We start from the raw sequence: 18,308 nt of genomic DNA, 5'->3' as shown, positions 1-18,308 counted from the left end.
ACCCCGGTGTCTTGTCTCTTGGTGCTTTCCTCTGGGGTGAGCCCACTCGCAGCTCCAGACCCCAGGCTCCTCTCCTTTTGCCTCTTCTCCTCTCACTGTCCCTAACCGACTGTCTAACCCCTCCCCCAGGCCAGAATTTTACCGTGACGTGCCCCTGAAACCAGGTTTAGAGCTCCCCCTTCTGGTCTGGAGTCAGGATGGTGTTGCATGTCAGTATTACCTGATTAAGGGATCCCTCCTTGTTTCCAGGCATGACATCACCTCCCCCATGAGGAAGACAATATCATTGTGGCATCCGGACTCCTGGGGTGCCACAGATGTACTTTAGACTGTGAGGTCCTCACAAATCAATTGGGAGTGGAGAGGAGCTCTGAAGGGCCAAAGAAACACATCTCAGCCCGTATGGTGCCAATAGGGATGATGGGTCTTCCCATAATGGTTTGCTGGACTGTTGTACCTAGTAACAAAAGTTATGTACCGCTACATGTAACCGGAAAGTTCCTGACTCTGCATAATTCAGAAGAAGCATTTATAAAGTGTTGTGTCTGCTATATGATGTATATGAGTCGCTCGCCAGAGCCAGGTCCGGTCTTTACAGGGGGATGTCACGGTGGCGGCGGCCTGGTTCGTGGCCCTGAGCGCCCATGTAAAAGGGGAAAGTCTTTAAATGGGTTTGGTGAATAAAGTTTGTTCATGACGCTACCTGTGGTATTCGGTTAGTGGGGATGACGCTGTTTTAAGGGGTCCCCTGGGGTGATGTTATGGCAGCTAGATGGTATAACTTCCCACAGGTGAAGTATATTCCCAGGGCTCCCGGTGTGTAGATGGAAGATGGTGAATGGTGCAGTAAAGAACGAGGACACAAGTTTGCAGTCTCTTTTCCTGGTTTACTGTAGGCTTCAGGCAACCACAGTCCAGGGCACCAGATCACAGGTACAGGCATGGTTCAGCCGGCTTGGAAGCGAATCCAGAGTTCCCCTTTACCAGGTGGAGATGAAAGCCTTCCTCTAGCGCGGTGGTGTTGTAGTCCCTTACTGCCTATGGCTTCTGATAAGGTCCTCACGTTTCTTCTCTGTCCCCCATATAGGGTCTCTATCATGACCCAGGCTCTGTGTCACTGTGCCTGCTGGGTATTATGGAAGACAGGTAGCTTGCTGTCCTGCCGATCTCTGCTGTAAGCCTTTGAGTCTATTACAACCCCGGTGTTCCGGCTACCGGTGATCTGCACTTCAGAGGGAGATAGTTCATTCGTTGCTGTCCTCCCCTGATGTCACTCTCCTGTGCTTCGCTCTCCTTCACGCTCACTGAACGATGTTCTTTCCTTCTGTATGTCTCTTTCTGCAGGGGTTGTAATACTTCAGACTACAGGGCCCCTTCAGGCCTCCTGACACTCTATGTCGGTCTGCACTGCTCTCTGTAACTCACTTTCTGATCCTTTTCCCTCCAAATCAGAATTTATATAGGGAAGCCACCAATAAACAGGGTGTGGGCTCCCCTTCTGGCCTGGAGGGTGAACATGTTGTGTGCATTGTGATTACCTGATAGAGATATCCTTCATTGCTTCCAAGAGTAACATCACTCTTCCTGTGAAGAAAGCAATGTCACTGTGATTACCAGGACCCTGGGGCGTTACACTCCCCCCTGTTAAATCCAGTACTCCCGGACTGGGAAAAGAAAATAACAGTTACAGGTTAACCCCTTTCTGACATGTGATGTACTATCCCGTCGAGGTGGGGTGGGCCCGTATGACCACCGACAGGATAGTACGTCATGCCCTTTAATGCGACACAGCGACTTAAGTCGCGGTGATCGCATTAAAATTCCAATGCCATATTACCTTACGGAAGATGGCCTCGGGATCTTGTGGTATGGCGCCGCTCCCCGACCTCCCAATCGCTGTGATTGGCTGTTCAATTCTGAACAGCCAATCACAGCCTTTCTCATTGTTTCAGCCAATCAGATTGTCTGAAACAGTGAGGTCCCAGGCTAGGATCGAGTACCGATGCCAGGCATCGGCCAAAACCCTCCGGATTCGCGCAATCAACGATCACATCGATCGCGCCGATCACAGGGCACAGCGGCGGTGTTACCGCTCTGTGCCCTGCCTGTAAGTACCTGCTCCGGAGCCTTTAGTGCCTGCCTCCAGTGCCCTGCCTGCTGTGCCCTGCTCCGGATCTTGCAGTTCTGATTGGCGCGATCGATGTGATCGTTGATCGCGCCAATCACAGGGCACAGTAGCGGTGTGACCGCGCTGTACCCTGATGGTGACCTGCCGGTCACCTGCTGGTGGCCTGCCGGTGACCTGCCTATGATCGGAGCTATGAGCTCCGATCATAGGTTGGTGCCTAGCAACACCGACGTCACCAGGGCCTCCTCTGATTGGTGAAATCGATGTGATCATTCGATCCCACCAATGACAGGCCACAGCAGCGGTATGACCGCCCTGTGACCCGTCTCACCTCTCCCTGACCTGTTTGACTGCTCTGCAGGAATCCTCACACTTGTTGAGGATTCCTGCAGAGCGGTCACGCTGACAGATCCCCTCCTGTGCTGAGACTTGTGGTGCCACAGTAGCCTGTGACACCATAATTATTGCTAAAAAAAAAAGAAAGAAGACAGAAGAAAGAAGAGAGACTACAAACGTAAGTGTTCATCCCCGATCCCGGCCCGATCTTTCTTTCTTTCTTTCTGTGCCTTTCTTTTCTTTTTTTTCCACATCCCCTTGCGCGCACCCAGCCGCTGCATCTAAACCCGTGCCTTTCTTTTCTTTTTTTTCCACATCCCCGTGCGCGCACCCAGCCGCCGCATCTAAACCCGTGCCTTTCTTTTCTTTTCTTTTTTTTCCACATCCCCTTGCGCGCACCCAGCCGCCGCATCTAAACCCGTGCCTTTCTTTTCTTTTCTTTTTTTTCCACATCCCCATGCGCGCCCCCAGCCGCCGCATCTAAACCCGTGCCTTTCGTTTCTTTTCTTTTTTCCTCCACATCCCGTGCGCACACCCAGCCGCCGCCGCAGAACTTTGATAAGTGACGCGGTTCACTTATCAGAGCTCTCGTGCCTGCCATTTTTTTTTCACATCCCCGTTCACACGCCCAGCAGCCGCCGAACTTTGATAAGTAACACAGTTCACTTACCAGAGCTAGGGTCTGCTGTTTTAGACTTTTCCTTTCACAGGTATTTTTTTCTCCCTATTTGCTTTTTTTTCCTTTAGCTTTTTCTTTTCAGAATAGTTTGCACCAAACACTATCCCCCCCACACGTACACATAGTTATCAATAAATTACACCCAAGCACCATACTCACAAAAAAAATGTCCCGTTCATCCCAGCAGCACTATTCAGCGGAGGAGACATATTCTTTCCTTGCCTCCGACACTGATAGCGAGAGAGAGGATCCCACATTCCTTTACTCTTCAGATTCTTTATCCTCTTCCTCCTCCTTCTCATCTTCCTCCTCAGGTCCTGCGGAACCACCATGCAGATGCCCCAGGATAGAAGATGGGGCAGCGCCCACTCCTGAAGATGAACCAACGTGCCCCTCTTCGGACCCCATATGGATCTCGCCCCCCAAAAATTACGAGCCGCTGATTCCTGATTTTGTGGCAGAATCAGGAATCAAGTTTGACACCACTGGCCTCACAGAAATAGACTTTTTTAAAGTCTTTTTCTCTGAGGATTTTGCTAACCTCATGGTGGATAAAACTAATTTGTATGTTCGGCAATTTTTGGAGCAAAATCCCGGTTCATCATTTTCTAACTGGTCTCCTGTAGACGCAGTTGAAATGATGCAGTTTTGGGGCTTGGTCCTCCACATGGGGATCCTGAAGAAGCCAGAAATTTGGTAATATTGAAGTGTTGATATTTTATATAACACTCCAGTGTTCCGAATGGTCATGGTTTGGACGCATTTTGAGGCCATCCAAAAGTTCCTGCATTACAATGATAATGCACAGTGTCCTGTTGTGAATTCCGCTCTTAGACTCCCTCCGGTGGTTGTAAGTGGCACTTTTGTGAGTTCTGCTCTTGGGCTCCCTCCGGTAGTTTTAAGTGGTATGACTGCTCCTTGGATTTAGCAGTCTGCAGCTGCTTCCACTGATTGTCTTTCTGCTCGGCTATTTATGCCTGGCTCTTCCCTTCAGCCAGTGCCACTTGTCAATGGTTCCTGGTTGGATTCACATCTCTCTTGGATTTCCCTGATATCCTGACCAGTCCTGCAAAGTTAAGTCCTTGCTTTGCTCTTTTCTGTCCTCATGTTGTGGATTTATGCATTCTGTGCATTCTATGTTTTGTCCAGCTTGTTAGTATGGATTAATTCAGTTAAGCTGGAAGCTCTGGGAAGCAGATTTACCCTCCACACCTTTAGTCAGGTGTGGAGATTTTTGTAAACTCTGTGTGGATTTTTGTAGTTTTTAATACTGACCGCACAGTATTCTATCCTGTCTTATCTATCTAGCTAGACTGGCCTCCTGAGCTACATCCTGGTTTCATTCTGTGTATGTCTTTTCCCTCTCCACTCACAGTCATTACTTGTGAGGGGCTTTCTATCCTTTGGGGATTTTCTCTGAGGCAAGATAGTTTTCCTGTTTCTATCATTAGGGGTAGTTAGTTCTCAGGCTGTGACGAGGTGCCTAGGGAGTGACAGGAGCATCCCACGGCTACTTCTAGTGTTGTGTTGAGCTTAGGGACTGCGGTCAGTACAGGTACCACCTCCTTCAGAGCTCGTCCCATGTTGCTCCTAAACCACCAGTTCATAAGTGTCCCGCACGAGATGACCCCAATTTTGACTGTCTGTTCAAAGTTCGGCCGGTCATCGAACACTTCAGGAAAAAGTTTGCTGAAGTGTACATGCCCAAAAGGGACATCTGCATGGATGAGTCCTTGGTTCATTTTAAGGGGCGGCTCAGATTCCATAAATACCTGCAAAACAAGAGGGCCAGGTACGGAATCAAACTCTACAAGTTGTGTGAGAGTACCTCAGGGTACACCTACAGCTTTAGAGTGTATGAAGGGAAGGACAGCAGGATTGAACTGCCTGAGTGTCCTTCTATCCTGGGAGTGAGTGGGAAAATCGTGTGGGATTTGGTGCACCCACTGCTGGATAAAGGTTATCACCTCTACACCGATAACTTTCATTCCAGCATCCCACTCTACAAATCCCTCTCTGTGCGAGTTACCGCAGCCTGCGGTACTGTCTGCAAAAATCAGAGAGGCCTCCCGAAGACGCTACTTGGGCAGATGCTCAGAAAAGGTGAGAGCAAAGCCCAATGTAGCGACCACCTGCTGGTGGTCAAGTACAAGGACAAGAGGGATGACCTTCTCTTGACCACCATACACGGTGATGGCAGTGCCCTCAGCAGTGTACGGGGTACCTCTACACAGGTCAGCAAACCGGACTGTACTGGGGTACAACAAAAACATGGGGGCGTTGATCTCTCCGATCAACTCCTCCAACCATACAGTGCTTTGAGAAAAGTCATGGTGTGGTACAAAAAGCTGTCCATATACATCGTACAAAAGGCAATTCTAAACGCTTTCCCGCTGTCACAATGTGCACAACACACTGATACGTCGTACCGTCAGTTCCAGGAGGTAGTGGTTAAGGCCCTGATGTTTGGCACGAGGGAAGGAGCGGGCCCCAGTACTTCCGGAACTGAGGGTGCTCGTATCGTACCAGGTCAGCATTTTCCGAGTGTGGTCCCGCCAACTGATAGAAAAGGTAAGCCGCAAAAAAGGTGCCGAGTGTGCTACAAAAGAGGAATACGCAAGGACACCATCTATCAATGCGACACCTGCCCAGACAAACCTGGCCTGTGTATGAAGGATTGCTTCAAATTGTACCACACCTCCATGCACTACTAATTTACTTAACAGGAACCAGTAGATTAGTTCCAAAGAGGGGGCACATCTAAGTAAGTTCCTTGGGGGTCTAGGTTCCAAAATGATGTCACTTGTGTTTTTTTTTTTTTACTGTTTAGGCACATCAGGGGCTCTGCATACGGAACATGACGCCCTCAGACCAGTCCATCAAAGTCTGCATTCCAAATCCTCACTGCTTCCCTTCTGAATCCCGAAGTGTGCCCAAACAGTTTTTTCCCACATATGGGGTACCAGCGTACTCAGAACAAATTGGACAGTACCTTTTGGGGTCCAATTTCTCTTGTTACCCTTGGGAAAATAAAAAATTGGGGACTGAAAGATCATTTTTGTGGGAAAATAATAGAATTTTTTATTTTCACGCCGGGCGTCATAAACTTTAGTGAAGCACTTGGGGGTTCAAAGTTCTCACCACACGCCTAGATAAGTTCCTTAGGGGGTCTAGTTTCCAAAATCGGGTCACTTGTGGGGGGTTTCCACTGTTTAGGCACATCAGAGGCTCGCCAAACGCGACATGGCATCCGATCTCAATTCCAGCCAATTTTAGCTTGAAAATGTCAAACGGCGCTCCTTTCCTTCTGAGCCCTGCTGTGCGCCAAAAAAGTGGTTCCCCCTCACATGTGGGATATCAGCATACTCAGGACAAATTGGACGACAACTTTTGAGGTCCATTTTCTCTTTTTACTCTTGGGAAAATAAAAACATTATTGCTGAAAAATCATTTTTGTGACTAAAAAGTAAAATATAAATTTTTTCCTTCCATGTTGCTTCTGCTGCGGTGAAACACCTGAAGGGTTAATAAACTTCTTGAATGTGGTTTTGAGCACCGTGAGGGGTGCAGTTTTCAGAATGGTGTCACTTTTGGGTATTTTCTGCCATATAGACCCCTCAAAGTGACTTTAAATGTGAGGTGGTCCCTAAAAAAAATGGTTTTGTAAATTTTGTTGTAAAAATGAGAAATTGCTGGTCAAATTTTAACCCTTATAACTTCCTAGCAAAAAAAATGTAGTTTCCAAAATTGTGCTGATGTAAAGTAGACATGTGGGCAATGTTATTTATTAACTATTTTGTGTCACATAACTCTCTGGTTTAAGAGAATAAAAATAAAAAATTTGAAAATTCTGAAATTTTCAAAATTTTTGCCAAATTTCTGCTTTTTTCACAAATAAACGCAAGTTATATCGAAGAAATTTTACTACTGTCATGAAGTATAATATGTCACAAGAAAACATTCTCAGAATCGCCAAGATCCATTGAAGCGTTTCGGAGTTATAACCTCATAGAAAGACAGTGGTCAGAATTGTAAAAATTGGCCCAGTCATTAACGTGCAAACCACCCTTGGGGGTAAAGGGGTTAAATAATGCAAACATTTTGAAAAACATTTGAACAATTATAAACTTTGGCTTCCCTTTATGGGAGGTACTTTTGGCTTTGAACGTTGCAAAAACAAAGTTACAAATGTACATCTGTTCTTATACCAGGGTGTCCTTTTTTATAATTGAAAGTGCCTATGCGAGGGAACAGTCATAACTAGGGTTGAGCGAAACGGGTCGGCCACTTTCAGAAGTCGCCGACTTTTGGCAAAGTCGGGTTTCATGAAACCCGACCCGACCCCTGTGTGGGGTCGGCCATGAAGTCGGCGATCTTCTGAATCTGGTTTCGGAATTCCGATCCCGAGTTCCGATATGTTTGCAATATCGGAAATCGGTATCGGAATCCATATTTAAGTGTAAAATAAAGAATTAAAATAAAAAATATCGCTATACTCACCCTCTGACGCGCCCTGGTACTAACCGGGAACCTTCCTTCCTTCGAATCAGCGCTTGCAGGACCTTGCGGTGACGTCGCGGCTTGTGATTGGTCGCGCGGCCGCCCATGTGACCGCTCGCGCGACCAATCACAAGCCGCGACGTCACGCAAGGTCCTGCATGCGCTGATTCTTAGGAAGGAAGGCTGCCGGAAAGAAGCAGGGCGCGTCCGAGGGTGAGTATATACCTAATAGGAATATACTCACCCTCGGACGCGCCCTGCTTCTTTCCGGCAGCCTTCCTTCCTAAGAATCAGCGCTTGCAGGACCTTGCGTGACGTCGCGGCTTGTGATTGGTCGCGCGAGCGGTCACATGGGCGGCCGCGCGACCAATCACAAGCCGCGACGTCACCGCGACGTCACCGCAAGGTCCTGCAAGCGCTGATTCGAAGGAAGGAAGGTTCCCGATTAGTACCAGGGCGCGTCAGAGGGTGAGTATAGCGATATTTTTTATTTTAATTCTTTATTTTACACTTAAATATGGATCGCAGGGCCTGAAGGAGAGTTTCCTCTCCTTCAGACCCTGGGAACCATTGGAAACCCAATGCACTGCATTGGGTTTCGAGTTTCGGCCGACCCCGACTTTTTTATAGGATCGGCCGATTTCACTCGACCCGACTTTTGAAAAAGTCGGGTTTCGTGAAACCCGACCCGATCCTATATAAGTAAAAGTCGCTCAACCCTAGTCATAACCCCCAACATACAGTCATGGCCAAAAACATTGACACCCCTGCAATTCTGTCAGATAATACTCATTTTCTTCCTGAAAATGATTGCAAACACAAATTATTTGGTATTATTATCTTCATTTAATTTGTCTTAAATGAAAAAAAAACACAAAAAGAATTGTCCTAAAGCCAAATTGGATATAATTCCACACCAAACATAAAAAAGGTGGTGGACAAAAGTATTGGCACTGTTCGAAAAATCATGTGATGCGTCTCTAATTTGTGTAAATAACAGCACCTGTAACTTACCTGTGGCACATAACAGGTGTTGGCAATAACTAAATCACACTTGCAGCCAGTTGACATGGATTAAAATTGACTCAACCTCTGTCCTGTGTCCTTGGGTGTACCACATTGAGCATGGAGAAAAGAAAGAAGACCAAAAAACTGTCTGAGGACTTGAGAAACCAAATTGTGAGGAAGCATGAGCAATCTCAAGGCTACAAGTCCATCTCCAAAGACCTGAATGTTCCTGTGTCTACCGTGCGCAGTGTCATCAAGAAGTTTAAAGCCCATGGTACTGTGGCTAACCTCCCTAGATGTGGATGGAAAAGAAAAATTGACAAGAGATTTCAACACAAGATTGTGTGGATGTTGCATAAAGAACCTCGACTAACATCCAAACAAGTTCAAGCTGCCCTGCAGTCCGAGCATACAACAGAGTCAACCCGTACTATCCGTCGGTATCTGAATGAAAAGGGGCTGTATGGTAGGAGACCCAGGAAGACCCCACTTCTTACCCCAAGACATAAAAAAGCCAGGCTGGAGTTTGCCAAAACTTACCTGAAAAGGCCTAAAACGTTTTGGAAGAATGTTCTCTGGTCAGATGAGACAAAAGTAGAGCTTTTTTGGCAAAGGCATCAGAGTTTAGAGTTTACAGGACAAAAAAAAGGCATTCAAAGAAAATAACACGGTCCCTACAGCCAAACATGGCGGAGGTTCCCTGATGTTTTGGGGTTGCTTTGCTGCCTCTGGCACTGGACTGCTTAACCGTGTGCATGGCATTATGAAGTCTGAAGACTACCAACAAATTTTGCAGCATAATGTAGGGCCCAGTGTGAAAAAGCTGGGTCTCCCTCAGAGGTCATGGGTCTTCCAGCAGGACAATGACCCAAAACACACTTCAAAAAGCACTAGAAAATGGTTTGAGAGAAAGCACTGGAGACTTCTAAGGTGGCCAGCAATGAGTCCAGACCTGAATCCCATAGAACACCTGTGGAGAGATCTAAAAATGGCAGTTTGGAGAAGGCACCCTTCAAATATCAGGGACCTGGAGCAGTTTGCCAAAGAAGAATGGTCTAAAATTCCAGCAGAGCATTGTAAGAAACTCATTGATGGTTACCGGAAGCGTTTGGTCGCAGTTATTTTGGCTGAAGGTTGTGCAACCAAGTATTAGGCTGAGAGTGCCAATACTTTAGTCTGGCCCATTTTTGGAGTTTTGTGTGAAATGATCAATGTTTTGCTTTTTGCTTCATTCTCTTTTGTGTTTTTTCATTTAAGACAAATTAAATGAAGATAATAATTCCAAATAATTTGTCTTTGCAATAATTTTCAGGAAGAAAATGAGTATTATCTGACAGAATTGCAGGGGTGTCAATACTTTTGGCCATTACTGTAGGTCTTTGGCGGGCTACAAGGAAGGCATATGCAGACCCAGGGTTCGCCACACCCAACGATTTTGCTTCGGGTCTGTGAAGAAACGAGCAAACAAGGCCCTGCCCACGCTGGCAATGTGGGCAGAACCAGGGTGCACCTTGAGGGTGCCAACTACCGTATGTACAAATACAGTTTTTGAGTAATTCACTGTCCATTACCCTATTGTCCATTTTAAACCTGTAACAAATGTAAGCAAGCAATTCAAACAGGTAACATAAATTATTGACATTTTTAATCCCTGTACCTGGCTGGGATTTGACCTTTGGTACTATGGGTAGACCTACGCAGTTCCTCGGCTAACATGTCTGCTATTACTGTAGTGGACCCACTAGTGTGTGTACTACTTGTAGGTCTGCATTGTACTGGCAAATTGGTCAAGCGCCTGCGTCTTCTTAGATTCACTATAGGTCTGACAGATTCACCAATAGTAGAGGGAGGATTCTCTGGTCCCACTGCTGGGGTGATGTTTGCTGCTTGAGCCTGCTGGTGTAAAGTCTCTTCTAATTTAGGATGGTCTGGAATCACATTTTGTTCTGGTATTTGCAGCAGGGGAAAAGTAAAGACAGGTATTACTATGGCCTGATGTATTTGAGTCCAACACTGGGGAAAATCTCCAAGAACGGTGTAGATTCTCTTTTCTTCTTCCTCCATTGGTTGTGAAGTTCCTGGATTTTCTTCTATGTTCCTCAGTTTGCCAGGGCATACTTTAAGGTGATCTCTGGATACCGCAGTTGAAGTTTCTCCTCCATCTTCACTTATACGGCATACTTTTGTGTTGTAGAAGTTTGAAGGTAGGATAGTATACGGTTCTGCTTCCCACTGGTCGTCAAGTTTGTGCATTCTTTTTTTACGTTTTAGCACTTGTTCACCTGATGACAAGGGAATTGCAGGGGCATGTTGATTATAGTCTCTCTCTTGTTTTTGTCTCACTTGTGATAGACTTCTTTCGAAGCACTCTTGTACTTGGCGGTACTTTTGTTGTCTCTTAGTATCCCAATCTGCATCAGGTGAGGTATTTTCTGGGGTTAGGACACCCATGTCTAGATCAACTGGAAGTTTACTAGATCTTCCTCTCATCAGGTATGCTGGAGTGCAGTTGGTGGAATTCACTGGAATGTGGTTGTACAAATCTACCAAGTCTGTTAACTTTTCTGGCCATAAGTTTCTTTCATGTAAAGGCAAGGTCTTCAGTAAGTCAATCACCACTTGGTTCATCTTTTCACACATTCCGTTGGTTTGTGGGTGGTACGGTGTTGTTCTGATTTTTTTATGTACAGGTTGCAGAACTCTTGAAACACTTCCGCTTCAAAGGCTGGGCCTTGATCAGTGAGTACCTTTTCTGGGTATCCGTGTGGTCGGCAAAAGTGTTGCTGGAAGGCTTTGGCTGCTGTCCTCGCTGTCTTGTCCTTGACAGGTACGACTACCAGGAATCTGGGTTTAGGGTATGTGCACACGATGCGGATTTTGCTGCGGATCTGCAGCGTTTCCACAGCTGCGGGTCCGCAGCATTTTCCCATGAGTCTACAGTTCAATGTAACTCTATGGGAAACCAAAAACGCTGTGCACTTGCTGCGGAAAAAAACGAGCGGAAACGCAGTGGTTTACATTCCGCAGCATGTCACTTCTTTCTGCGGATTCCGCAGCGGTTTTACAGTTGCCCCTATGGAAAACCGCAGTTGTAAAACCGCAGTGAAAACTGCAGAAAAACAGCAGTAAATCCGTCATAAATCTGCAGCAAAAACGCAGCGTTTTTGCCCTGCAGATTTATCAAATCTGCTGCGGAAAAATCCGCAGTGGCCAAGAATACGTGTGCACATACCCTCATGGTCCACAATAGTCAAAGCTTAGACATAGCCTGACCGGCTTGGAGTTAGCTTCACGTGGACTAAGGCAACCAGTTCAAGTGGCTGTTTGGTGACTATGGGCTGTAGGAGTGCCCTTTGACTGTCACGGTCCATTCTGCACAGGTTACATGGGCCACACTCTCGGCACCACTTTTCGATTACTTTTCTCGTGCCAATCCATTAGAACCTTCCACGAAGTAGGATTTCTAACTTCTTCCATCTGAGGTGTCCTGCTCCATCGTGGTACGCTTCCAGAACCATCGGCGCATTTTGTCTTGTGACCACTATCTGCCAGACCAGCTCGTGAGTGCATGGGTCAATACTCCTCCAACACAGCTTACCATGGTACATAAACAGTTTGCCTTTCTCTTTCCACAGCTGTTGAGTCTTTTGTGGAGCATCTGGAACAGGGTGTGAATTGGCTTGCGTCAGCAGCTCCTTGACCAGACGGACTGCGGGGTCACTATGCTGCATCTCCGCCCATCCATGATGAGGCAGTGGGTTCATCGTTGTTTCTTGCTTGACCTTGCGCCTGTTCCTCACATAATGGGAATACTGATTCAAAAAGAAAAAAATGTCCAGCTTCATGAGGTCATGATTAAGGGAGCTTAGTCTCCAGAAACGCGTTGAGATTTGTACGCATATGGCTTGTGCTCCGTGATTAAGTTTGTGAATAAAGAAAACTCTTTTCACGGATTCGGTGAAACTGGACATTTTTTTTCTTTTGGATTCTACACGCCTGGATACAACAGTTTCCTGCTCCCAAAGCTCTGCTTATGCATCACGGGTGAGCTGGTTTATATTCCTTCTTTTCAGAATACTGAGTCGCCGTGGGGTGATGGAAAGCTGGTAACTCTATCTCTTCGAGTGTTTCTGAATCTTCTCCCATCTCTGGCAAGTTGAGCATCCTGGACAATGCATCGACATGTGCATTCTTGTGTCCTGCACGGTACTTGATGGTGAACTTATAATTGGACAACCGGGCCATCCATCGTTGCTCCAAAGCACCTAGTTTTGCTGTCTCCAGGTGTGTCAGCAGATTGTTGTCCATGAAGATGGTGAATCTTGCCAAGGCCACGTAGTGCTTGTATCTCTCTGTCACCGCCCAGACGATAGTGAGGAATTCCAGCTTAAAGGAACTGTAGTTTTCGGGGTTCCTTTCGGTGGGGCGAAGTTTCCTGCTGGCATAGGCAATTACCCTTTCTTTGCCTTTCCATACCTGGGACAACACGGCTCCGAGTCCCATGTTGCTGGCATCCATGTACAGCACAAACAGTTGGTCATATTCAGGGTAAGCCAGTACCTCATCTCCCATGAGAGCCAACTCCAGCCTGGCGTCCCAGTCAAATGGGGTATTATTTCCCTTGGTTTTCTTGGATTGGCCCACTAACAGGTCTTGTAGTGGTGCAGCTATCTTGGTGAAGTCTTTGATAAATCTTCTGTAGTAGCCTAGCAACCCAAGGAACTGCCGGACTTCATGGAGGTTGATAGGCTTTGGCCAGTCTCTGATCACGGTGACCTTGTCAGGGTCTGATGCCACTCCTTCAGCGCTCACCACATGGCCCAGGTACTGCACTTTGGACAGATGGCATTTGGATGGTTTTACATTTAGGCCAAAGTTGGACATAGCTTCGAACACCTCGGCCAGGTGTTTCAGGTGGTCCTCATAAGTCTTGGAGAAGACGATGACATCGTCTAGGTACAGCAAGATGGTTTTGAAATTCTTGTGCCCGAGACAGCACTCTATCATCCTCTGAAATGTTACTGGTGCTTTGCACACTCTGAACGGCATGTATTTGAATTCACAGAGACCCCTCGATGTGGTGAAGGCCGTCTTTTCCTTATCTGCCTCTACCACGGGAACCTGCCAGTACCCACTGGTGAGATCCAAGGTAGAGAAATTAGCAGATTTTAAAGCAGCTAATGACTCTTCTATTCTGGGCAATGGGTATGCATCTTTGTGTGTAATGCGGTTTATCTGCCTATAATCAACACACATTCTCATTGTGCCATCCTTTTTCCTGACGAGGACTACTAGAGCTGCGCAGGGGCTACAACTATCGCTGATTACCCCAGCCTCCTTCATCTCTCGTAACATGTCTTTGGCACACTGATAATGAGCTGGAGGTACAGGCCGGTATTTCTTCTTAATGGGCGGATGATCTCCCGTGGGGATATGATGTTGAATCCCATTTACCTGCCCAAAATCTAGTGGGTGTTTGCGGACCACCCAATAAGCCCCACGTTTCTGGTGTGATGGGGTAGAGTCAGTGCCCACGAGTAACTTCTGACACCAATCCTCTAACTGTTCTGCAGAGCCATTGTCCTCCGCCTGGTCTGATGGGATCAAGGGTTTTGTCGCCTGTATTAAATTATTATCAACAGTAAACCGTTTGGCAAGTGTGGCATATATGGTTAGGTGGACCTCTTTCTCTCCACAGTTAAGGACACGTACTGGTACCCTCCCCTTGCGGACTTCAATTACCCCTATGGCTGTCAGGATTGTGGGCCTACTAACTGAATATACAGGTTCTACCAGGGCCTGGTAGTCTTTACCTCTGAGGCCTATTGCTGCCGGACACCATATTGACATTTCACTCCTGGGGAGTATTGTGATGGGGATTGAATCACACACTGTGGCACGGCCAATTTCTCCACCAGATAGTTCTACCTGCTATCTCTGCACCAGAGCTCTGATTTCTTTCAGCAGAGACACGTTGTTCACTGGAACCAACAGTTTCGGCCACCTATTGTAATAAGACAATAACCTCTACAAGACAATTTTCTATGACATTAGTACCAATGGTCATCATAGGGTTATGTTCACATCGGTCAATATCAACAATCACCATTCCTTGGGCCTTCAATTCTACCCGCCCCACCTCAGTGGGGACTTCTTTGTACCCCACCTGTGGCAACAGCTGACCGTTACTGGCTACTATTGTCAAATCATCATCTGGGCCCCGAGTAATGTCTGTGTCAGCCCAGTACCATTTATATAGAATGTAAGGCATAGTTGTCACCTGAGAACCAGTGTCCAACAAAGCATTCATCAGGATGCCGTCGATCACAATAGGGAGGACTGGTCTACTTGGCTCTCCAGTTTTGTGGCCCTGGTCGTCCTATTTCTGGGGGTTGACCCTCTGCCCCAGGGGTCGCTCGTTTAAATGATAGTACCTTGCGATGTGCCTTGCCTGGTCACAGCGGCGGCAGATGGGTCGTCCATCCTGATGATAGCGATCGTTGTCTCATCCTCTGGTCAGCGGGATCCTCTTCTGTCGTTGCCAGGGAACGTCCTCCGGTCTGGAAGCCAGCTTGGTCTTCTCCTTCGGAGATTCCTGCAGGGACTGCACAGTCTTAGCTAGTGCAGCTACGCTTTTAGTCAGTTACTGGACCTGGAGGTGCAGTCCTGCTGAGGGATCATCATCCAGGATCTGTGCATCGGCCTCAGCTGGGACCTGATGGCAGGGTTCCACCTCTTGGTTGTACATGAGGGCTGGATGCATAGGGGGCACTGTGCGGCTGGGCTGAGGTTCGTACAGCACCCGGATGGCCCTGTCCTTAAATTGTGCAAAGTCGAGGTCAGGGTTTTGCAGGGCCAGGAAGCACAATTGTGTCCTGTGGGTGCTGGCCAGGAGACCCTCAATGAACTGTTCCTTTAAGAGCTTGTCTCCATCCTGCACGCTGTTAGGGTCATGTGTCTGATGGCCCGCAGTGCCTCCTGGAGATTAAGGGCATAGTCCCGTATGCTATTCTGTGCTCTCTGTTTGCACCCAAAAAACTTCATTTCTGCAGCGGTGCGTGTGTCAAAGGTGGTTTTAACGCCTTGCGCAGGCGTGTACTATGGAGGACAGAGAATGAACTTCAATCCAATAATGCAGCCAGCATGCAGCCAGCGGGTAAGGAAAGGGTGAATCAAAAACCCCAAAACCCCGCCTCCATGGCTGAAGATTGTTCCCTCCAAATTCAGGTGACAGTGTCCCTTTAATGTATGGAATTTCCCGGAATATTGTGGAAGCCAGGCCGCTCCAGGAATATAGGGCATGAACAGCGGCATGATGGGCACTGTAGCTGCAGCGGGGTCCGGCCTGGGGGTAGAAGCTGCGGGGCCTGCGGGAAGTATGGGGCCTGCAGGTGTGTCTGCGGCAGCTGCGTACCCCACAGGGTCTGGGGGTATCACAGGGGCTGTGGCTGTGTCCACCTCGAGGTCTTGGGGCATCACAGGGGCTGCGGCTGCGTCCGCCGCCATGTCTCCCCCCTGGTTTGACATAGCTTCTTGCCCTTGCTAACCTTATAGGGGCCGGCACCTCTTCTCCGGAGCCTGTAGCGGTTCTCTTATCAGCGGTCTGCAGCAGTTCCTTTGCGTGTGGTTGGGCACTTCTCCAGGCCCTCCGTCCAGGGCCTCTGCACGGCACCTTCACTTCCGACCCTGCTGCACGGCGTCCTCACTGCTGCGTTTCTCTGGCAGCGCGGCACCCTTTTCCTTCTTCGCTCTCTTTTTTGGCTGGCTCCGCCCACAAAGGTATGTCCCTACTTCCCTCGCGCTCCTAGTGGTGCTATAATGGCAGCAGTTTTGGCTGCAATTCACAATGCACAGTCTCTCAGCACAACACAATCTTTTAGGCACACATGACCCGATTTGCTGGGTCAGTCCATCCTGTTCGTGATGCCAAGATGAGTCGCCCGCCAGGGCCGTGGGGTACCCGGTACTGGGTCCGGTGTTTACAGGGGGATGTCATGTGGCAGTGACCCGGTCCGTGGCCCTGAGCGCTCATGTAAAAGGGGAAAGTCTTAAAAGGGGTTTGGTGAATAGAGTTTGTTCGTGACGCCACCTGTGGTATTCAGTCAGTGGGGACCGACGCTGCTTTAAGGGGTCCTCTGGGGTGATGTTATGGCAGCTAGATGGTATAACTTTCCACAGGTGAGGTGTGTGGATGGAAGATGGTGAATAGTGCAGTAAAGAAGGACACAGGTTTGTAGGCTTCAGGCACCCGCAGTCCAGGGCACCAGATTACAGGTACAGACATGGCCTGGCCGGCTTGGAAGTGAATCCAGAGTTCCCCTTTACCAGGTGGAGATGAAAGCCTTCCTCTAGCGCGGTGGTGTTGTAGTCCCTTACTGCCTATGGCTTCTGATAAGGTCCTCATGGTTCTTCTCTGTCTCCCATATAGGATAGGACACAAACCCTTATGACAGGTGACTCAGGCCTTTTTATAGGGTCTCTATCATGACCCAGGCTCTATGTGTCACTGTGCTTGCTGGGTATTAGGGAGAACAGGTAACTTGCAGTTCAGCTGTCCTGTCGGTTTCTACTGTAAGTCTTAGAGTCCCTTACAACCTTGGTCTTCTGGCTACCGGTGATCTGCACTTCAGAGGGAGATAGTTCATTCGCAGCTGTCCTCCCCTGATGTCACTCTCCTGTGCTTTGCTCTGCTTCACACTCACTGAACAATGTTCTTTCCTTCTGTATGTCTCTTTCTCCAGGGGTTGTAGTACTTCAGACTACAGGGCCCCTTAAGACCTCCTGACACTCTGTCGGTCTGCACTCCACTCTGTAACTCACTTTCTGACCCTTTTCGCTCCAAATCAGAATTTATATAGGGAAGCCACCCATAAACAGGGTGTGGGCTCCCCCTTGTGGCCTGGAGTGTGAACATGTTGTGTGCATTGTGATTACCTGATAGAGATATCCTTCATCGCTTCCAAGCATAACATCACTCTCCCCGTGAGGAAAGCAATGTCACTGTGACGACCAGGACCTTGGGGCGTCACATATATACCTCTCATCAAGTTCTTTTTAAGTAAAGAAAAGTTCATTTTTGAATTTTTGTTTCTCTCATTTATCTATGTACAATCTGTTCCAGGCCTGCCAAGTAGAACTGCAGCATGCGGTCTGGAGAGTCAGGAGATATGACTCCGCCAAATATAACTAATTTTTTTTCCTTTTGATGTTTGGAGCCCAATTCCAGCTGTTGCTGTGGGACCTGTGATTTCTATCTACACCACTGTATATAGGAAAATAGAGTATAATAAAGTTGTTATGGACGTGACTTAACTAACATTGTACAGTGACTTCAGATGCTGACAGGGGGATGATGGGGAAAGGAGCGCGCCGATGCAGTTACAGTAGCGTAGCTCCGGGTGGGCCCCATCAGAGCGCTGGGCCTCAGGCGATGGCCCCCTCTGCCACCCGTTAGCTACGCTACTGTTCAGACCCCTCATAGAGTATAATATAGTCACGTCATAGAGCATAATGCAGCCCCTTAAGAGTATAATGCAGACCCCTCAGAGTGTAATGCAGCTCCCTCAGAATATAATGGAGCCCCACACACAGAGTATAATTCAGCCCCCCAACAAACACTCACACACAGTATAGTGCAGCACCCTCACATACACAGTA

At 47.8% G+C, this 18,308-nt stretch overlaps 2 protein-coding genes across 3 annotated transcripts in view; one reads left to right on the top strand and one right to left on the bottom strand.

Moving 5' to 3' along the window:
- Positions 1–18,308, bottom strand: part of LOC138666502 (zinc finger protein 721-like) — a 513,630-nt gene that overhangs the window by 280,101 nt on the left and 215,221 nt on the right. The gene's annotated exons all lie outside the window — the stretch shown is intronic.
- Positions 1–18,308, top strand: part of LOC138663616 (oocyte zinc finger protein XlCOF6-like) — a 38,375-nt gene that overhangs the window by 12,540 nt on the left and 7,527 nt on the right. The gene's annotated exons all lie outside the window — the stretch shown is intronic.

The sequence above is a fragment of the Ranitomeya imitator genome, chromosome 2 (genome assembly GCF_032444005.1).
Source record: "Ranitomeya imitator isolate aRanImi1 chromosome 2, aRanImi1.pri, whole genome shotgun sequence".
NCBI classification, from domain to species: Eukaryota; Metazoa; Chordata; class Amphibia; order Anura; family Dendrobatidae; genus Ranitomeya; species Ranitomeya imitator.
The sequence above is the reverse complement of the archived record's forward strand: the minus strand, read 5'-3'. Positions and strand labels throughout refer to the sequence as shown.